Consider the following 23,889-nt stretch of genomic DNA (forward strand, 5'->3'; position numbering starts at 1 on the left):
TGCTTTTTCTGAGTCTTTTGGATGATGGAGAACGGATTTTACACAGCTCAGTGCATCCTGCAGTTACAGGCAATTGGTGCTCCATGCATCCACGTTACAGCCAATATTTTTGAATTTTGGTGAAGAATTATAATATTTATCATCGCTGGCATAAACATGAAATCATTTCTGTTTTTCTGTGCATCATTTCAGTCAACATCTTAAGATAATATCAATTCTCTATTCAATATTTTAGATTGTCATAAATTAAAAATAAAAATGGGAATTGTATATTCTGTATAGGCTTTCTCTTTGCAATTTATAAATATGAAATTGTAAAAAAAAATAAAAAATTGGGAAAAGCTTTATGCAATTTTCTTGTTTTTATAGTATTTTGGATTTCAGATTAGGATATTTGCTTATATATACATAACATTTTATTACAATGAGAAATAATTCAATACTAAATGAATTCTTTCTCTCTGGACTGTCTGATCTTCCGGCTCTTCAGCTACCTCTCTTTTTCTTCTTCCTTCTCATCTACCTTCTGACATTAATCTGGAATGTGCTGACCATTGTCCTCATAGTCACTGACTCTCATCTCCATGTTCCTATGTATTTCTTCCTTGGGAACCTGGCTGGTTTGGACCTCTGTTATTCCTCATTAACCGCTCCACGAATATTATTTGACCTCCACACCAAGACAAGAAACATTTCCATAAAGGCTTGTATAACCCAACTATTCTTCTTTATTTTTTTTGCCGGTTGTGAAGATTTTCTGTTGGCTATCATGTCCTATGATCGATATATCGCCATTTGTAAGCCATTACATTACACACAGATCATGAGTTGGAAAGTGTGTATACAGTTGATGTCCATCGCATGTTGTCTCAGCTTTGCCCATTCTTTGGTTCATACACTTTATGCCTTCAAATTAACATTTTGTGGATCAGATATTATAGAAAGCTTCTTCTGCGACCTTCCACAATTGTTTCGCATCTCCTGCAGTGACATCTACATCAACATTCTGCTTGTCTTCCTCTTGGGTGGCATCCTTGCAGCTGGATCTCTACTACTGATCGTCCTGTCCTATGTCTATATATTCAAAACTGTCCTTAAAATTAAAGCTAAGGGCAATAGGAGTAAAGTTTTCTCTACTTGTAACTCTCACCTGACATTGTTGTTTATGTATTACGGCTCTGTAACGTTCAATTATTTTTGGCAAAGTGCTGGTAATCATATATCTGGTGAGAAAGTGTTGTCCATCTTTTACGCAGTGTTTCTTCCTCTCCTCAATCCTCTCATTTACAGTCTGAGGAACCAGGATTTTAGAACAGCATTTCAAAGTGTTTTCAGGAAGATCTTCCCACAAAAATAGAGATAGAGAGAAAAAGTACCTTCCTATCACCTATATGAGAACTCTTTTGAGCAGCTATTTATTTTAATGTTCATCTCTAAGCCAGAATTTTTTATTAATTGAATAGAATAGGGACTTATTTAACCTTTTCGCTGCCAGGTCCGACACTCCACTTTTAACCTAAAGTGGCCGGACCATTTTTGCAATTTTTCCATTGTTTTTTTTATTTTTCCCTTTCAGCAGCAGAATCTGTGAAAGACCCCCCAAACCATACATTTTCTGCAAGCAAATGCAGATTTTCTGCAGATTTCTAAAAATCTGAGGTTATCATTTTTCACTTACGTTTTTCAGAGTTTGTAAAAGACCACCCCCCTCCCCCTAAACTATACATTTTCTGAAAGCATGGGACCAGTAGAATAAAAATAAGGCGCTATTGTTTTTTTTTTAGGCCTCATAAAATGTTTATCAAAACAATATTTTTGCTAAAAATACACATAAATCCTTATTTGCGGATGCAAACACAGCAAAACTTACACAATTCTTGCAAAATGCCTACTAAATATAAAAGCTAAACTGTATTGAGTTAAAAAAAAAAAATATTTGCACATTGTAAATTGCACCTTTTTGTGAAATGATAAAAACTGAAGGGGCACAAAGCTGTAAATAAACACAACTTACTCTAAAAATCGGAGGTTATTGTTTTTCACTTACAATTTTCAGAGTATGTAAAAGACCACCCCCCCCTTCCCCCTAAACTATACATTTTCTGAAAGCATATGACCTTTAGGATACAAACAAGGTGCTACTGTTTTTTTTTTTTATTTAGGCCTCGTAATATGTGCACAAATGTTTATCAAAACAATATTTTTCCTAAAAATACACATTAATCCTTATTTGCGGACACACACACAGTAAAACTTAAAAAATTCCTGCTAAATGCCTACTAAATATTAAAGCTAGACTGTATTGAGTTAAAAAATAAATATTTGTACATTTTAAATTGCACCTTTTTGTGAAATGATAAAAACTGAAGGTGTGCAAAACTGTAAATAAACACAACTTACTCTAAAAATCTGAGGTTATTGTTATTCAATTACAGCTTTCAGAGTTTGTAAAAATCACCTCCCTCCCCCTAAACTATACATTTTCTGAAAGCATTGGACCTTTAGGATAAAAACAAGGTGCTACTGTTTTTTTAGGCCTCGTAATATGTGCGCAAATGTTTATCAAAACAACATTTTTGCTAAAAATACACATTAATCCTTATTTGCGGACACAAACACACAAAACATACAAAATTCCTGCTAAATGCCTACTAAATATTAAAGCTAAACTGTATTGAGTTAAAAAAATAAATATTTGTACATTTTAAATCGCACCTTTTTGTGAAATGATAAAAACTGAAGGGGCACAAAGCTGTAAATAAACACAACTTACTCTAAAAATCGGAGGTTATTGTTTTTCACTTACAATTTTCAGAGTATGTAAAAGACCACCCCCCCCCCCTTCCCCCTAAACTATACATTTTCTGAAAGCATATGACCTTTAGGATAAAAACAAGGTGCTACTGTTTTTTTTTTTTTATTTAGGCCTCGTAATATGTGCACAAATGTTTATCAAAACAATATTTTTCCTAAAAATACACATTAATCCTTATTTGCGGACACAAACACACAAAACATACAAAATTCCTGCTAAATGCCTACTAAATATTAAAGCTAAACTGTATTGAGTTAAAAAAATAAATATTTGTACATTTTAAATCGCACCTTTTTGTGAAATGATAAAAACTGAAGGTGCGCAAAACTGTAAATAAACACAACTTACTCTAAAAATCTGAGGTTATCGTTTTTCACTTACAGTTTTCAGAGTTTGTAAAAGACCAACCCCTCCCCCTAAACTATACATTTTCTGAAAGCATAGGCCCTTTACGATAAAACAAGGTGCTACTGTTTTTTTTTTTTAGGTCTTGTAACATGTGCGCAAATGTTTATCAAAACAATATTCTTGCTAAAAATACAAAAAATATTTATTCGCAGAAACAAACACAGCAAAACCTACAAAATATAAAAGCTAAAACTGTATTAGGTAATACATAACAAATATTTGTAGATTTTAAATTGCTCTTTTTTTATGAAATGGTGAAAACTGAAGGTGCGCAAAATTGTAAATAAACACAATTTACTATAAAAATTTGGAGGTTGTAATTTTTCATTTACGGATTTCAGAATTTGTAAAAGACCCCTCAATCCATTCATTTTCTCAAAAGCACATAACCTGCAAACTAAACAAAATGTGCTATTGTTTTTTTTTTTTGGCCCCGCAATAGTTGCCCAAATGTACAAAAAATAAAAGTTGCCCAAAAATACACTAAAATCATTATTAGTGCACACAAACACAACATAACTTACAAAATTCCTGCTAAATTGCTAAGGCCTCGTTCACATGGGGCGTACTAAAGTGTATGACCGTGGAGGGTTATGTTTACCTGCACAGGGATGCCCAGGTGTTCCGTTCATCCCTGTGCAGGCAGTCCCATTCATGTCAATTGGGATGCAGCGGCTGCAGAGGCACAACTGCTGCTCCAAGTCTGACATCCGTGTGGGTGCACAGCCCAGAACACAGACAGTTTGAGCTCAGGGACATGAACTAGGACCCACACGGATGTCAAACTGGGAGCAGCAGCTGTGCCTTGTGCAGCTGCTACATCCCAACGGACTTCAATAGAACTGCCTGCATGTAAACGCACGGAACACCTGTGCATTCCTGTGTGGGTAAACATTGCCCAGGCTGTAGGATGCCTTGTGTAAACAACGCCTTACTATGTTTTTCATTTTTTTTTAATTTTAATGCTTTTTTACAATTTTATTTTTATATGTTTGTACTTTTTTTTACATTTTATATTTTGTAATTTTTTTTTTATTGGGGGGGGGGGGGAGTCGAAGAGTGATGGCTTTGGTGAGATATCAAAGGTCTAAACAGACCCATGATGATGTCTTTTTTTTGAGACAGAGAAAGGGACTGAAGACATAGACATGCATATGAATGAATAAAAGTCTCTACATAGAGGTTCCTATTCATTCATAAACTGATACATACTAAATACTGTTTACTATTCTTCAGTGGTGATAGAACACAGGAGGAATCGGTACCGATAGCTGTCGGTGTTCATTCAGGAAAGGGCGGGGGCTGGTAAACAAGTGTTTAGACGTACTCCTCTTCTGAACATACTACCTACCTTCATACACACCACACTCCTTTCCTGAACATACTGTACTACCCACTGCCATACACTCTGCACTCCTCTCCTGAACATACTACCCACTGCCATACACTCTGCACTCCTCTCCTGAACATACTACCCACTGCCATACACTCTGCACTCCTCTCCTGAACATACTACCCACCGTCATACTCTCCGCACTCCTTCCTGAACATACTACCCACCGTCATACACGCCACACTCCTTTCCTGCACACACCATTATACACGCCGCACTCCTTTCCTGCACACACCATCATACACGCCGCACTCCTTTCCTGCACACACCATTATACACGCCGCACTCCTTTCCTGCACACACCATTATACACGCCGCACTCCTTTCCTGCACACACCATTATACACGCCGCACTCCTTTCCTGCACACACCATCATACACGCCGCACTCCTTTCCTGCACACACCATTATACACGCCGCACTCCTTTCCTGCACACACCATTATACACGCCGCACTCCTTTCCTGCACACACCATCATACACGCCGCACTCCTTTCCTGCAAACACCATCATACACGCCGCACTCCTTTCCTGCACACACCATCATACACGCCGCACTCCTTTCCTGAACATACTACCCACTGCCATACACTCTGCACTCCTCTCCTGAACATACTACCCACTGCCATACACTCTGCACTCCTCTCCTGAACATACTACCCACCGTCATACTCTCCGCACTCCTTCCTGAACATACTACCCACCGTCATACACGCCACACTCCTTTCCTGCACACACCATTATACACGCCGCACTCCTTTCCTGCACACACCATCATACACGCCGCACTCCTTTCCTGCACACACCATTATACACGCCGCACTCCTTTCCTGCACACACCATTATACACGCCGCACTCCTTTCCTGCACACACCATTATACACGCCGCACTCCTTTCCTGCAAACACCATCATACACGCCGCACTACTTTCCTGCACACACCATCATACACGCCGCACTCCTTTCCTGCACACACCATTATACACGCCGCACTCCTTTCCTGCACACACCATTATACACGCCGCACTCCTTTCCTGCAAACACCATCATACACGCCACACTCCTCTCCTGCACACACCATCATACACGCTGCACTCCTTTCCTGCACACACCATTATACACGCCGCACTCCTTTCCTGCACACACCATCATACACGCCGCACTCCTTTCCTGCACACACCATCATACACGCCGCACTCCTTTCCTGCACACACCATTATACACGCCGCACTCCTTTCCTGCACACACCATTATACACGCCGCACTCCTTTCCTGCAAACACCATCATACACGCCACACTCCTTTCCTGCACACACCATCATACACGCTGCACTCCTTTCCTGCACACACCATTATACACGCCGCACTCCTTTCCTGCACACACCATCATACACGCCGCACTCCTTTCCTGCACACACCATTATACATGCCGCACTCCTTTCCTGTACACACCATTATACATGCCGCACTCCTTTCCTGCAAACACCATCATACACGCCGCACTCCTTTCCTGCACACCCCATTATACACGCCGCACTCCTTTCCTGCACACCCCATTATACACGCCGCACTCCTTTACTGCACATATTGTCATACTTGCCACACTCCTTTCCTGTACATGCCTTCATATACTCTATACTCAATTGAATTCCCACTATGAGCATAGCATAGCGCACTACTGAACTCTGCATTCTGTACATAACGCACTCAGGTATATTTAACAACTCTCCCACTGTATAGTTTGGCCATGCCAACCATTTGATGCAGTGTGCTCTCGCCCTGTGAAGGGGGCGTGGTTGAGTTCCTGCACCTATTCTCTGAGAAAAAAAGCGCTGTACTCCAGAGATAAATCTATAATCCTGCCAATTTATAAAACTCTGGTCCGGCCACATCTGGAGTACTCCATCCAGGCACCGGTCCTCAGGAAGGATGTGCTGGAGCTGGAGAGAGTCCAAAGAAGGGCAACAAAATTAATAAGGGGACTGGAGGACCTCAAATACGAGGAGCGACTGCAGCACTAAATTTATTCTAGAAGAAGGGGCGCCTGAGAGGGGACATGATAGCGATTTACAAATACCTCAATGGTGATCCCAGCGCAGGAAAACAGCTGTTCAGTCTCAGGTGGTGTAAGAGGACACGGGGCCACACAACGAGATTGGAGGAGAAGTGGTCTAACCTTAAGCTGCGTACGGGGGTTTTCACTGTTAGGGCAATAAGACTATTCCCTTTTCAGATCAAAAATACTACACAGTTTAATATAACAGAATGTATTTTACTTACTCTAAATATTAGTTTTAATATTTGTTATAAAAATGAACTTACGTAATGTAAAATTTGATGTATGTTTATGTAAAAGGTAATTGACAATCTAAAAAGTTTGATTTACTTCAATAGTTAAAAAAAAAAAACAAAAAAAAACAAAAAAAAACTTTCTTTTGATAAAAAAAATCTACCTGACTCTAATCCTGACAAAATCCAATAAAATGTCACTGGGGAATAAACTTTCCTCACATCTCTCCATTATTTTTTATTTTCACTTTTCTGCATTGTTTTGGTCAATTTCTTTACCACTTTTTAGACTCTTTGAAACTTTTCATTACATACGTACGTGAATAGGCTTTTCTTTTTCTTAAAGTTACTTAATTATCAGGAGGGAAACGTTTTGTCTCTCGGGAAGGATACATGAATTCAGCTGAAGATTTATTTTCTCCAAAGATTTGAGAGAGACAAGTTTTAGATGAGTCTCAGAAGAAATAAACTTTCATCAGATCATTCCATTCATTATTATTATAACTTTTCTGCATTGTTTTGTCAATGTCTCTACTTTTTACCACTTTCAAACTTTCCATTTAAAGCTTGGATACATTTTCTTTTACTTAAAGTTCTAGAAATTCTGTGACTTACACTCCCCTCCAACTAATACAAATAGTACAAATGCCGCTATATCCACATGTGTCAAACAACACTCGGAAATAGAAGTATAAACGGATACAGAGCACAATGAAGTGAAATATGTGACAAGTCAATGACATAGAAATCAAATCATCAAACTCAGAAACATGAGAACATACATAAATACATTTGTCAGATATTACATAGTTACATAGTAGTTGAGGTTGAATAAAGACAATAGTCCATCCGGTTCCCCCTGTGTAGGTGTGTGTGGCTGTAATCATCTCTCATACCCCTGAATGTTCTGATCCTTGAGATGCACATCCAATAGTCTTTGGAAAGACTATTGTCCCAACAGTATATGTAGCAATGTGTAGACTTCCTCTATAGTCAGTAGTAACTCAAACCCATCCAGCTTGAAGGCCCCTTCTATGTGTGTCACACCACGTATTGATGATACAACAGAACACGGCACCCATTGTTCAGTGACTCCACCACCTCAAGGCCAACAGGGAACTCCCCAGAGAATAATCACCTCTAGAGTTCAAGAAGGCTTAATACTGTCATTTACTTTCTGATCCTATCTACGGATCCTTATGCCTCGTACACATGTTCAGATAATCGTACGACATATCGTTCGAGTAAAGTAGCATGCTACAAAATGTTGAATTCAACCACGTGTACTAACCATATGATTTCTGTCGTACGATTGTGTGAAAGCAATCTGAATGCGTAGCTACGTCTTGGAAAGTGATGTCACATACGTCACATGCGCGTGACATGCGTGGGTTATTTCGCTGTTTCCGATCATGCGCGGTGTTTGTCGAACGATCTTTAGCGGACGCATAGTGTACTGATTACACGATTGTCGTTCGCTAGGCTATCGTACGACAGAAGTTTTCCTGTATGTCCCTTCGGATTTTGTTGGACGAACTGTTCGGCTGTCGAAAGCAGTGTACTAACGATCAGATTATCGTGCAACCAGGTCGAAAGCGAGTTTTTTCGTACGATTATCTGAACGTGTGTACAAGGCATAAGATGTTCTCCATTCCAGCCAGCAACTGTAGCTCAGTAAAAGGTTATCGGGAGCATTGGTGATTGATAATTAGCCAATCAATAGATGTTTTAGCTAATGCTAGCAATTTAGCTGCCAAACAAGGTGGCAAAGCTTCTAAGGATATCAATTTAATTTACAATACTCCCAAAAAAGGAACAATGTTTGCTCTGAAACATGCCAAGGTATTATTTTTAAATTTACTTATCGTAAGTGGAGTTTTAAGAATTTACATTTCTGCCGAATACATTCCCTTCAATCCACCCAATCCTGCAGACAAATGTTTACAAAGAGTGATTGCCATGGTTTTCTCACTTTCATGGCCATAAGGCAAGGTGAGCTTCCCCATGTGAGTGCCCTACCATAAATTTAATTTATACACTTAGAGGTTATACCACCTTGTTTGACCGCAACTGGCAGATTGGCTGATCACTCATTAAAGCCTCAAGGTTTTTCACCTTAAAGCGGAGTTCCAGCCATTTACTCACCTGTCCAACGGTCCAGCGATGCGGCCGCCGGAAGCCTCGATCCTCTCCCTCGGCGCCGGCATCACTGCTGTGGGCACCCGGCTGTTACAGTTTGCGGCTTCACAGCCGGGTACCCACTGCGCATGCGCGAGTCGCGCTGCGCGCCGTGATTGGCCGGCAATCTTCTGGGACCTCTGACGTGTCCCAGAAGATTGCAGGGAGGGAAGGGGAGAGGAGAACTTCCGCTCAGGGCGCCGCGGCGCTCCGAGCGGAAGTGGGAGCGGGTACCTGTCAAAACTAGATACCCGCTCCCCCCCCAAAAAAATGACATGCCAAATGTGGCATGTCGGGGGGTCAGGACTCCCTAAAGCGGAAGTTCCACTTTTGGGAGGAACTCCGCTTTAATGACATCACATGTTATCAGAAGGGGTGGTGCCACCGAATGACATAGCCAGGTGGCCCCGCCCCTTGCCTATATAAGAAATGTCAAAATGCGGAGCAGACAAACAGTGGGAGGCCTCCCAGGATGCAAGAGCGTTTTTCATTTTTTCATTTTTCAAGTCCGGTGGGCATCATGATTGACGATGGGTTTACATCGAGGGACAATATTTTTTTATTTTTTAATAAAATTTAAAAAAACTGTCTCATCTGGTTATGACTTTTTACACATTTTTGGTGAATGGGTAGGGGTACGAATACCCGATACCCATTCATATAGGGGGGAGCAGGATCTGGGGGCCCCCTTGTCAAAGGGGGTTTCCAGATTCCGATAAGCCCCCTGCCCACAGACCCGACTGCTACAGATGGGCCACCTTACAGGAACATTAAGGGAACCCCCCAGGCACTATATTCAAAGGAATTTTTCATTTTTGTAGTTGCACTTTAACCACTTAAGGACCAGAAGGATTTGCCCCCCTTAATGACCAGGCCATTTTTTGCGATAATTTAACGGACAATTGCGCATTCATGCGATGCTATACCTGAATAAAATTGACGTCCTTTTTTTCCCACAAATAGAGCTTTCTTTTGGTGGTATTTGATCACCTGTGCGATTTAAATTTTTTTGTGCTATAAACAAAAAAAAAGCGCCAATTCTGAAAAAAAAAAAACAAAACAATATTTCTCACATTCTGCTATATAACATTTCCAAAAAAAAATTAAAAATCAATTTTTTTAAAATTTTAGGCCAATTTGTTTTCTGCTACATATTTTTGGTAAAAAAATCGCAATAAGCATATTTTGTTTGGTTTGCGCAAAAGTTATCGCGTCTACTAACTACAGAAAAGATTTATATCATTTTTATTGTTTTTTTTTTTTTTTTTACTAGTAATGGCGGCGATCTGCGATTTTTAGCGGGACTGCGGCATTGCGGTGGGCAGATCGGACCCCTAACTGACGTTTTTGACACTTTTGGGGGGACCAGTGACATTACTACAGTAATCAGTGCTATAAATATGCACTGTTACTGTAATAATAACACTGGCAGGGAAGGGGTTAACCTAATTGGTGATTAAGGGGTTAAACGTGCACCTAGGAGCGTGTTTATAACTTGATGGGGGCCGGGCTTGTGGAATGACCATAGAGACCTGTGTTCCTATATAGAAGGATCACAGGCGCTCTGTGATCATTCCAGGGAGAAGAACGGTTGGCTGTGTTTACAACAGCTGACCGTCCTTCTCCCTCAGCGGGGAGCGATCGTGGGTACCTGGCGGCAATCAGACTCACCTGCCCCATGCATCGGAGTCCCCGCTGCCGAGTGGGGGCAGGAGCGCGCCGCTGGTGGTGCGCTCTTGTCCCCTAGCTGCAGGCTCACGACCGATGTAGACCTACGTCGGTTCACGCAGGAGGGGCTGCCTGCCACAGTAAAACTGCGGCTAGTGGCCGGGAAGTGGTTAAGCATAATTAAAATCACTGTTCCTGAAAAAAATTTTTTTTTTTTTATTGATACATGTCCCACAGGCCCCGACCCCTATACCCCTTTTATGGCCAATTACTTGCACATAAGCCTTCAAAATGGGCACTTTTGATTTGTCCTTTTCGGCTCCCATAGACTTCAATGGGTTTTTCAGTTCGGGTTAGAACGTTTCTGCTGCGAACCAAACAGGGGGGTGTTTGGCCCACCCCTATTTGACACAAAAGATACTGGACTAAATGAGGACTTTGGTTTTCTAAATCACTCTCTAACAGTTTCATGACCACCCTCACCCCTGTGACTCTTTCTACCCCCCCCCCCCAGCCCCCAACCCTCAGACCATAGGGCTTTTTCTGCCTTATCTCACTATCTATCCAAGTTTAATTACCAGTGTTGTGTATGTTTGTTTCCATTATGTAGAGTATTCATCATATATTTCCATTAAAGTTTCACTCTTTTTCTTTTTTTTTTTCCCCATATCTGGTGAATGTCTATTTTCGATTATTCATTAGATAGTAGGCTCTCGCAATCATGCTATCTCAGAAATTCTTATCTATATGCTCCTGTGGTTGCCGCAATGTTGTAGACACAGACAAGGGTTGACTGAGTATTACACTAGCTGATCACTATTTGCTGTGGAACCTGCTGTCACCTTCCACCTCAGTGCAGTTTGGCAACAAAAGTGAGTACACCCCTAAGTGAAAATGTCCAAATTGGGCCCAATTAGCCATTTTCCCTCCCCGGTGTCATGTGACTCGTTAGTGTTACAAGGTCTCAGGTGTGAATGTGGAGCAGGTGTGGTAAATTTGGTGTTATCACTCTCACTCTCTCATACTGGTCACTGGAAGTTCAACATGGCACCTCATGGCAAAGAACTCTCGGAGAATCTGAAAAAAAGAATTGTTGCCCTACATAAAGATGGCCTAGGCTATAAGAAGATTGTCAAGACCCTGAAACAGAGCTGCAGCATGGTGGCCAAGACCATACAGTGGTTTAACAGGACAGGTTCCACTCAGAAAAGGCCTCCCCATGGTTGACCAAAGGAGTTGAGTGCACGTGCTCAGCGTCATATCCAAAGGTTATCTTTGGGAAATAGACGTATGAGTGCTGCCAGCATTGCTGCAGAGGTTGAAGGGGTGGGGGAGGGTCAGCCTGTCAGTGCTCAGACCATACACTGCACACTGCATCAAATTAGTCTGCATGGCTGTCATCCCAGAAGGAAGCCTCTTCTAAAGATGATGCACAAGAAAGCCTGCTGAAAACAAGCAGACTAAGGACATGGATTACTGGAACCATGTCCTGTGACCTGATTAGACCAAGATAAACGTATGTGGTTCAGATGGTGTCCAGCGTGTGTGGGGGCAACCAGGTGAGGAGTGCAAAGACAAGTGTGTCTTGCCTACAGTCAAGCATGGTGGTGGGAGTGTCATGTCCTGGGGCTGCATGAGTGCTGCCAGCACTGGGGAGCTACGGTTTTTTGAGGGAACCATGAATACCAACATGTACTGTGACATTCTGAAGCAGAGCATGATCCCCTCCCTTAGGAGACTGGGACGCAACACAGTATTCCAACATAATAAGGACCCCAAACAAACCTCCAAGACGACCACTGCTGTGATAAAGAAGCTGAGGGTAAAGGAGTAATGGACTGGCAAAGCATGTCTCCAGACCTAAACCCTATTGAGCATCTGTGGGGCATCCTCAAACTGAAGGTGGAGGAGCGCAACGTCTGTAATATCCACCAGTTCCGTGATGTCGTCATGGAGGAGGACTCCAGTGGCAACCTGTGAAGCTCTGGTGAACGCCATGCCCAAGAGCGTTAAGGCAGTGCTGGAAAATAATGGTGCCACACAAAATATTGACACTTTGGGACCAATTCGGACATTGTCACTAAGGGGTGAGAGAAAAAAGAAGCAGATAGGTATCTAGCGATTAGATCAGTCTCAGGAAGTACTTCAGAACAGACAGTTGTATGTGAGGGGTAATACAGGCCAAAACGTTTTTGTGGAGGCACAATTGGCTACAACAATTCAAAAGTTGCCAAAAAGTAGGATTGCAGCTCAGCCCCACCCCGGGTGCATCCAGAAGCACTCACAAGGATCACCAGGAAAAAGGTTTTAGCCTGTATTACCCCTCACATACAACCGTCTATTCTGAAGTACTTCCCTTATTGTTGAGTGGGTTTAGCACCATACCTGGGACCAATATAAATCTCTACTGCTGGCTGTATATCTATGTGGACAAGTCATATTGCTGTGAGTATGAGGTGTGGTCTCACACAACCTATATTCATGATGTTTCTGCAATAAACAAGTTTATATGTATTGTTTTGATGTGTCTTTTTCTTATATACTGCCATTGTTGAAATGTATAATTATATTTTATAGGTATAATTGGTATATGCTTTGAATTTCCCCTGAGAAAAGAATTATTGTCAGATTCTGAAACATGTCGGGATGTCCTATGTCGCATCAATAATCAGATGTTTCACCTCAACACTGAAAACATGCGCTAGACGCAAGCATAACCATCTAGAACATGCCATATGCCACATGTTTTTTTAATGTTACTTTTTGTTTGATGCACATTCTGCTTTATGTGTATTTTAATTGTAATCAATAAATTATATATTTTCTTACTTTGAATATACTTCTTTTACATAGTAGCCCTAACAGTAAAGAACCCCCCACGTTGCCTGAGGTTAAAACGCTTCTCCTCTAATCGCATTGTATGCCCTCGAGTCCTCATGCAATCCCTTCGACTGAACAGCTTTTTTTCTAAGCTGAGATCCCCATTGAGATATTTATAAATTGCTATCATGTCCCCCCTCAGGCGTCTCTTCTCCAGGGAGAATAAATCGAGCGATTGCAGATGCTCTTCATAATTAAGGTCCTCCAATCCCCTAATTAGTTTAGTTGCCCTTCTCTGGACTCTCTCCAGCTCCAACACATCCCTCCTGAGGACTGGCGACCAGAACTGGACAGAATACTCCAGATGCGGTCGGACCAGCGTTTTATAAAGTGGAAGGATTATATTCTTATCTCTGGAATACATCCCTTTCTTTATGCATGCTAATATTCTGCTGGCTTTGGCAGCTGCCGCTTGACATTGCATTCTGTTGCCTAATCTATCATCAACCAAGACTCCCAGATCCTTCTCCATTTTTGATTCCCCCAAGTGTTCCCCTCCTAACGTGTATTGTGCTTTTATGTTTTTAGTCCCCAAGTGCAAAACCTTACACTTCTCCACGTTAAACCTCCTTTGCCATGTCGTTGCCCACTCCGTTATTTTGTCCAGGTCATTCTGTATGATATCTGCTTCATGCTGTGAAGTTATTGCCCTGCCCAATTTTGTGTCATCTGCAAAAACTGATAACGAACTATTGATCCCGTCCTCAATGCTGTTTATGAATAAATTGATAAGGTTGGTCCCAGGACTGAGCTCTGGGGCACCCCGCTTACTACCTCAGACCAATCTGAGTAAGCGCTGTTTATTACCACCCTTTGGACACGGCCTTTTAGCCAGTTCCGTATCCAAGATCAAACCCTGCTGTTGATACTTGCAGACCTTATTTTATAAATTAAGCGCTTGTGGGGAACTGTATCAAACGCCTTAGCGAAATCCAAGTACACCACATTTACTGGTCTGCCCCTATCTAGCTCACAGCTCACCTCCTCGTAGAATGCTAAGAGATTGGTTTGACAAGAACGCCCATTTGTAAACCCGTGCTGATTACTGCTGATGATGTTGTTGTCTTTAGCAAACTCAACAATATAGTCCCTTATCATCCCCTCCAGTAGTTTACATACTATTGATGTCAAACTGACAGGCCTATAATTTCCCAAAATATATATGCCTCTGCCCCTTTTTGAATATCGGAATCACGTTCGCTTTCCTCCAATCCCTTGGTACATCTCCTATCCTAATACTGTCAGCAATGATCAGGAACAGTGGTCTGGATATAACCTTACTGAGTTCCCTGAGTACTCTCGGATGTACGCCATCCGGGCCTGGTGATTTGTTTGTGTTAAGTTTATCCAGCCTTTCCCTGATTTCACCCTCTGTTAGTCATAGTGGCAAGTCCTGTGTATTACTTCTAACCATACAGTCATGGTCAGTGTACCCCTCCTTTTCCTGTGTAAAGACTGACGAGAAAAAAGCATTCAGCACGGTTGCTTTTTCAGTGTCCTCTGTAACCATCCTCCCATCATCGTTAATTATGTGTGCAATATGCTCTGCCCTAGTTTTTTTGCTGTTGATATATTTAAAGAATTTCTTTGTTTTTTTTTTACTATCCTCCGCTATTTGTCTCTCAAAGTTGATTTTAGCCATCTTGATTGCGTGTTTACTTTTTTTATTTGCCTCCTTGTATTGCTTGAAAGCTGATACAGTGCCCTCTGATTTATATTTCTTAAAGGCCAATTATTTTCCCCTAATAAGTTTTTTGACGCTACGGTTTAGCCAGCCAGGTTTGGCTTTGTCTCTTCTAAATTTATTTCCCATAGGAATGCACTGCAAGATGCATTTGCTTAATATGTTCCTAAAGCATTCCCATTTTTCCTCCGTGGTCAGTGATCCCAGGGTTTGGTCCCAGTTTTTTTTGTGGCAAAAATGTAAATTACATTTTTAAAAGACTCACAATGCCTCTTAGAAAATACCTTGGAATGTGTGCTTTCCAAAATGGGGTCATTTTGTGCATGTTCCCACTATCCTGGTGCTCCAAGGCCTCCAAAATGTGAGGTAATTAGATGTATAATTTATGTGTAATGTACTGTATGCCCCTTGAAAGTTCAAAGGCGTTCTTTGCCTTTTGGGCCCCTGTATGCATCGAGGCTGTAAAAAAGTCTTACAAATGTGGCATTCCCATGCTCAGGAGGAGTAGCAGATGGTTTTTTATTTGCTTGAAATTCCATGTATGACAATTCTGTGTGTAAGAAATAACTTATTTGGGAGCGGGGTGTCCTAGCCGTGAGCCGCGCCGGACGCTCAGAGCCCGAGCTCCGTTCTGACTGTTCTTAATCCGAGCCATCTGTGTGATTCCGGCATCCTAACAACACGGGCTCACCTCCATCCCTCTCTACACAGCCTCCAGCCTCGGAACGCTACCACCCTTTCTGTTCTAGGCTGCGAGATTGCTTACCCCGGATATCGCGGCCTACTCGGCAGGCCGCATCCTCCATAGCACCGCAGCTCGATTTCCGGCCGCCGGGTGACGTCAGCGACCTCCTCCGGCCTAATGTAAGTCCGAACACTGCATGAGACCAGGGTGACCTACAGTTCTCGGGGACCCTCAATACCCAACTGACATCCTGCCTGCCGTAGCAATATTGCCACTACCTACCTGACAATGCCACGCCACCGCAGGGAGACCCCCAAACCACAGAAGCTACATCTCTTTTTCCCCACAATGCAGACTGGCCGTTGCCACAGCAACAACTCCCCCCATCCACTCCAATCCCACCAGGAACCCCTCCAGGGACTGGGAACACAAAGCCGCAACCTTGGAATTACCTCCACCCTTGGTGATTCCTCCCCAGACCTGAATTCAGTGCCCTCACCCCTGGGCAGCCCCATGAAATCTAAACACATCAATAGCTTATTAAAATGACAACTTTCAACTTTGTGAAAAAATAAATTAATCATTTTCCAAAAAGAAAATTGAGAAAAAATTACAACTTCAAAAAAGCTTGCCATGCCTCTTACTAAATACCTTGGGTTGTCTACTATCCAAAAAGGGGTAATTTTTTTTTCTAATGTCCTGGCCTTTTAGAGCCTCAAGAAATGAGACAGCCAGTTGTTACATCAGGACTGATCAATTTACAAATATATACTGTACACCATAATTTGTAGGTAACAGAATAAATGTTGGCCCAAATTTTATGCTAATTTTTTTAAACAGAAACTAAGAAAAAGATGGGGTTTTTGTTTCAAAACTCTGCTATTTTATTTATTTTTTCATTTATATAGCAAAAAATAAATAAATAAATAACAGTGGTGTTTAAATACCCCCTAAAAAAAGATCTATCTGTAAGGAGCTTCGGGGCATGGAAGACTTGTCGGCTACCTTGTACAATCAAGAACAAGCTTTTCGGGACAAATGGAGACCGTAGGACTACTTCACATGTACAGACGCTTACCTGCGGAAGCTCTCTGTCTCTTACTAGGGCTCTGGGGGCACAGAGGGGGGGGGACGGGCCTGGGGACCCTGGTTTCGCCGGCCTCTTCAGCTTCCTTCCTGTTCCCTTCCTTCCCCCATTCTTCTCACTTTTACCTTTTTTCTTTTAACCCAGCGTTTCCTACTCCTTTTCTCTTTCTGTACCTACTCGCACTTTCTCCCCGAGACTGGGATCTTCTATAGCTTTTATCCCTGCTACCTGTTCATTCCCTGACTGACTCCATGGTTTGGAGTTACAGTTTCCTGCTCCTGCACTGTACGGGAGCCCGTCCATCGGTACTACCCTGGCACCCGACATCCATGAGTTTGTTATAAATTGAGGTTGTTTCCTTGTTATCCAATCTGCCATCTTTGTAACATTTGGCATGTCTGTTCTCTTGCACATCAAGGGGGGTAGTGATCCCACCTTTCTGTTCCAGTGGACTATATTCTTTTTACAGCTATGGTAACCTTGGTGAAGCGCTGTTTATGATGCTGTTGTCAGATTGTACTGTTTCATCTTTATACCTGATGTGCCTTCACTCTGTTTGTATTGCAACCTCTTACTAAATAAAAGAATTAAAAAAAAAATGATAAAAATGTAATTTGGGTACGGGGTTGCATGGCTGAGTAATTGTCATTCAAACCGAGACAGCGCTGCAAATGGAAAAAAATGGCCTGGACTGGAAGGGGGTGAAAGTGTCCTGACTTAAGGTGGTTAATCATTTGCTCTGGGATAGTTTGTTTCTCATTTTTCCATATTTTGACAAAGTTAAAAATATTCCCACAAAATTTGATTTGCAATTAACTTTAAAATTAGACCGTTTTATAAAGTCTGATAGAAATCCCATCAGCAGAGGACAGCAGGAGAATAAGATCACTCCATTCTTCATCATTTTAGATTTTCTACATAATGTTTGGTCAGTTGCTTCACTTTTTACCACTTTAGAGTCTTTTAAAAGTTTCTTTTTCAAACCTGAATAGTTTTCTTTTACTTAAAGTTACTTAATTATCAGTAGAGCAAAGTTATATCTCTCTGAAGGATACATGAATTCAGCTGATGATTTATTTTCTGTAGAAGTTCATTGGAGCAAAGTTTTAGAAATTAATCTCAGATGAACACAGAGCCGATCTCCCCTCCTGTGTGCTCCGGAGATGTCAGGGGAGATTTCTGTATTATAAATATATGAATGTGTGGAGGATGAAATTTTATTGTGACCAGAAATGTCACATCATACATTGTCTGATATTTTCATTTAACTTCCTTCTTTCTTCAGCAAAATTTCTCTATCATCAGACTTCCACCACTGAGCTGACCCTTCCAGAGGGGACTCCCCTCCCCCCTCTTCTATCAGAATTTACCTCTGCTGGGGGGGGGGATCACTGACAAAATCTGGGCTAGAAGCTAAAACAAGGACAATTTTTGCATTTTACCAGTCTGGCCATTCACAGGTATTTATTTCCTTTATTATTTGTTTTTCAGGTACAGTACAACCCAGCCCATCCCAATTATTGTAATTTTCATTTTCATTTTTTTTTTTGGGTATCAAAGCTTGTTTTTATATACATTTGAATGGAAAAAAAAAAGCACATTTTTTTTATTATACTTCTACTGTATACTTTTTACATAATACATGACACTGATCATACTGATTTATTTTGCTTGTTTCAAGTATTATGCATTTAGGTAAAGAGTCACATTTTATTTTAATTACAAGCTGATAAATATGCTGTTGTCGCTGTCTACACATTTTATGCTCATGTGTTTCTTTGATAAATGGAAACATAAATTAGAAATCTATGAAATGTTTATTTAGGGTCATTTTTAGTTTGAATTTGGTTGTTTCCTGTGTTTGATATTTCACTGATTATGGTAATACAGTATGTGATTATGTAAATAAAGAGCTAGGTATTGATACATTTAAAGAAATCGTGTCACTTCTTTATTCACTAATAATTTGTATATATATTATCTTCATAGCTGTGTTAAGTATTTATTTATTTTTTATTTATTTCAGGTACTTATATAGCGCTATCAATTTACGCAGCGCTTTACATATACATTACATTTTCACATCAGTCCCTGCCCTCAAGGAGCGTACAACCTAAGGTCCCTAACTCACATTCGTACGTACATAGTAGGGCCAATGTTCTGTCACTCCCTGATTCATCGTTCATATTATTTATCTTCATATTTAGTTATCTGAATATTTCATTAAGTATTCTGTATTTGTACAGTTTTGTAGAGGCAGGCTCCATAATTACATTGATAATTATAAATAAAACATTAAAAACACAATTTGAAATTACATTAATTTTAAGCCTATATGAGATTTAGATGATTAAATCTACTTTAAGTTGTCTTATTGCCAGTGAAGATTGATAAATGAGGGCCTATCTCTGAATTTCCAGTAGTATGGTCTCACTTTATGGCAAGACTCTACAATCATTCTGTGCCGAGAAAAGAGACAATATACCAGTCTACCTAACTGAAATTTTATCAAAATGATTGCATTTGGTCTCATCTTTAAAACCTTCTTTTTAGACCCCATCATACAAGTTGGACGTGGCACAAATTCAAATGGTCATTTCTTTCAGGTAAGGTGTAATTTACGTTTTATTATTTTATTTATTTTTTATTTTTTTAAATACATTTTTATTGAAGAAATAGATTAGATGAACAATAACAAAGGCATATGAAAATGAACTGTGCACTTACATGTCCATCATAGAACAAGCCGAAAACCATACATACGGTCAAATAAGATATCCTTGCACAAATCATTATAAAAGTATAAAACATATGTTGTGCATGCGCCCAAGACTTGGCTCAAAGAAGGGATTAGTGCACATTATGTGGTATCCGGACCCTCACCCCAATTGGGTGCAAACTGTGAGGGTGCCGCCACCACCCAAGGAGATCCTCATAACACAGGTGTCGCCAGTACCTATGTATGTCTCCCGAGATTGAGCCATACAGGGTGGTAATTAGGAGCAGCGATAAGGATATAAGAACAAACCAGAAATATGGACTGGGATAAAGGATGGAAAGAATAAAAGGAGGGGAGGGTGGACTGCCACCAGAGCAATATAGCATGCAGATGGGGATATTGCATTAAAGTTACATATCAAGAAGAGTAAGTTTAAGTTTACATCAGGTCAGGGGATTGAGCAATCCAGGATTGCCATTGTTTTTGGAATGTAGCAGCTTTCCCAAGTTTGAAAGCGAGCATTCTTTCCATTTCATATTGTTTGGCTACTCTGTGTTTGATAGCTATTAAGAGCGGAGGATCAGTAGTCCTCCACTTAGCTGCAATCGCGATTCTCGTGGCAAACAATATATGAGCCATCACCTTCCGGGGGCCAGGGGAAAGGAGATCCAGACCTAGCCCCAGCAAGGCTAAAGCCAGGGAGGGTTCGCAGGGTGATTCCAGCAATTGAGAAGCCCAAGCAAAAACTTTTTTCCAAAGTGGTTGGACCATCGGGCAGCTCCAAAACACATGTAAAATGTTTCCTGGCTCTTGGCACTCCCTCCAGCATAGGGGAGAGCATTTCTTAGCATTTCTTAGATCCAAAGCATGGAGCCTGGCTGGTGTCATGTAATATCTATGAAACAGTTTCTGGGAGTTGTCCCAGTGGTCCACACAGGCCGAGGATGAATGACTGATCTGGAATGTTCTCATCCACTGAGCAACAGGGAAGGACTGGCCTAGCTCATCCTCCCACTTAAGGATAGTGGGGGACTTGGGAAGCGGAGGTTGATAATTGTAAAATTTATAGCACATTGAGATACCTTTAATATTAGAGTGGGTCTTTGCGATTAGAAATTCCCAAAGCTTCTTTGGTATTGGGGGAAGCACTGAGGCGTGGGCTTTATTGTAGGCTGCAATCTGGAATTTAGTCAGCACGTTAAGGGCAGAGCAGGATTGAGGCAAGTGAGCGGGAATAGTGAAAGCCACGTTTTTGCCAGTACAGGGTCGATACTCCTGGAATTAACAAATCATATACCGCTAGGGGGGTATTAAGGGTGACACATTCCTCGTCTTGGAAGTTCTGTCCAAGGAGGTGAGTCCACGCTTGCAATGTAGCTTGAATGGTGGGGTAGGGAGGGGCCTTTAATTTATGGAGTAAGGTGGCTGCAAAGGCTAAGGCATGCAGGTTTTGACCCAGGGAGACTTGTCTCTCAATCTGATTCCACAGATTATCTTCCTGGTGCACAAACCAATAGCGGGCCTGTGACAGGACTGCAGCACGGTAGTAAGGTTGAGCACATTATTTTATTTTTAATGCTACAGAAAATTGATTTTTCTCAGTCTTTTGGATGATGAACAAAGGATATTACACTCTGCTCAGTGCATTCTGCGGCTACAGTCAATTGATGCCCCATGTAGCAATGTTACATCCAATACTTTAGAATTTTGCTGAAGAATTATAACATTTAACATCGCTGACATAAACAAGAAATCAGTTCTGTTTTTCCATGCACCATTTCAGTCAACCGTAATTTTCCTTTCCTACGTCAGCAAACTATGGGCTAACCACTCCTTTTAACCCCCAGGACCACGTTCTTCCAGCTTAATACAGTTTGGTCCTCCCCTCCCCTCTTGTTGTTTGTGTAGCAATGACAGGCCACCTAGGGAGGGAAGGTCAATTGTGCTGACGTGAGGAGGGACCAGAAAAGGAAAATTATGGTAAGCATTGATAACAATTTTTCGTTTTTTTGGTCGTCCTCCCATCAGCACACTATAGGATATACCCTAGCCAATATAGGGTGGGAAATAAATTATCCATATTCCATGCTTGACCACACTTTAATTAACTTAACAAAAAAGCTAGTACCACCGCTCTTCTAAATAAAGAAGAACTAGCGGACCGTACGTCCAATTTATAGTGATGAGCAAAAGTCTCGCAGGAACTCCAGTTAGCGGTTCTGCATATGACTCAACTTGTATTTTGCCATGGATGCCCATTAGGTTGCCATCTCTCTAGTCGAATGAGCTCTTATACTCTGCGGAGGAGCAAGGCACTGTTGTTTGTAAGCTAAGGAAATTACCTTTGTAATCCAGGTAGCCAGAATTTTTAACAATGCTGCCTCCCCTTTCCTAGGCCTGCCATGGAGGATAAAAAGTTCTCGGACTTGCGTATCTGCTGAGCCCATCATAGATATGTTGACATTAGGTTGACCGTGTCCAGAGGTCTAAGTTCTCGATGGTTTGTCTGTTCTGGTGGCTGTGTGAAACGGGGTAGCACCGCCTCACAGTCTACATGAAATTTTGAGATTACCTTGGTGGCCAAGGCCAATGAGGGATGCAGGATCACCATATCTGGGTAAATGATGCAAAATGGCTCTCTGCAGGATAGGGCAGCCAACTCTGGCACCCTTCTTGCTGTTGTAATGGCTGTACAAAAGACAAAATTGATGGACTAGGAAAGGAAAATTATTTTAAGCATTGATAACAATTTTCCGCCTTTTTAGTCGTCCTCCCGTCAGCACACTATAGGATATACCCTAGCCAATATAGGGTGGAAAAGAAAAGACTAATTATCCATATTCCATGCTTTAATTAACTTGTACAAAAGACAAAATTGACTGCCAAAAACCAGAATGGACATGACACAGCGGGACCACATGGGAGCTGCAATAGAGCTTTTAGCAGCGTGCCTTTTTTCCCAGGTTGGAAAAAGGTTCTTTCTTGTAGGCCGCAATTCTTATTGATGCCTTAAAGAACTGTTTTATTAAAGGCTCATTTGCCCACCTATGTCAGGTGAAGGAAGACAGAGCCGACACCTGACCTTGAATTGAATTATATGCTAAACCCACATTAACCGGTTGCCGACCGCCGCACGACTATATACTGCGGCGGTCAGCCCCGGCCAGGCAGAGTGACGTATCGGTACGTCACTCGCCTGTCACTGACTTGCGAGCCTATTGCGGGCGGGCGCGCGCCCGCCGAGGCGCGCGCCCGCCGCGGCTCGTTCACAGGCAAGTCAGTGCGTGTGACCGGCGGACTCGATGTCCGCCAGTCACACTGCGATCGCTCCTGTGAAGGGAGAAAGACAGAGCAGCTTGTGTAAACAAGCTGCCTGTCAGTTCTCCCTGTGTAAAAGTGAAGATCTGTCCGTTCTACTATGTAGAACGGTGGATCTTTGCTTTTACACCAATAGGAATGTCCCTACACAGTTAGAAGCACGCCCCTAGGACACACTTAACCCCTCCCTGTCCAATAAAGTTAACCCCTTCCCTGCCAGTGTCATTTTTGCAGTAACAGTGCATATGTATAGCACTGATTACTGCAGTAATGTCACTGGTAACCCCAAAAGTGTCAAAAATGTCAGTCAAGGGTCCGATCTGTCCGCCGCAATGTCGCAGTACCGAAAAAAAATCGCAGATCGCCGCCATTACGCGTTAAAAAAAAAAACACCAAAAATGACAAAAATCTTTCCCTTTGTTAGTAAACGCGATAACTTTTGCGCAAACCAATCAAAATACGCTTTTTGCGATTTTTTTTACCAAACATAGGTAGCATAAAACAAATTGGCCGAAAAATGTTAAAAAATTTTGATTTTTACTTTTTTTTTTGGGGAATTTCATATAAAAAAATGTGAAAAATATTGTTATTTTTGCAAAATTTACGCTCTTTTTTTGTTTATAGCGCGTGATCAAAAAATCGCACAGGTGATCAAATACCACCAAAAGAAAGCTCTGTTTGTGGGAAAAAAAGGACGTCAAATTCGTTTAGGTACAGCGTCGCACGACCGCGCAATTGTCCGTTAAAGTCACGCAGTAAAAAATC

General features: G+C 41.5%; 1 pseudogene across 1 annotated transcript in view; it reads left to right on the forward strand.

The window, feature by feature from the left end:
* Positions 1-424: 424 nt before the first annotated feature.
* LOC309557409 (olfactory receptor 5AR1-like) overlaps positions 425-23,889 on the forward strand; it is a 28,812-nt pseudogene continuing 5,347 nt past the window's right edge. The window contains exon 1 of the transcript in view: positions 425-746. The product of the transcript in view is annotated as an olfactory receptor 5AR1-like (transcript). The remainder of the gene's footprint in view (positions 747-23,889) is intronic.

Source organism: Pelophylax lessonae (assembly GCF_965119305.1).
Source record: "Pelophylax lessonae genome assembly, chromosome: 6".
Lineage (NCBI taxonomy): Eukaryota > Metazoa > Chordata > Amphibia > Anura > Ranidae > Pelophylax > Pelophylax lessonae.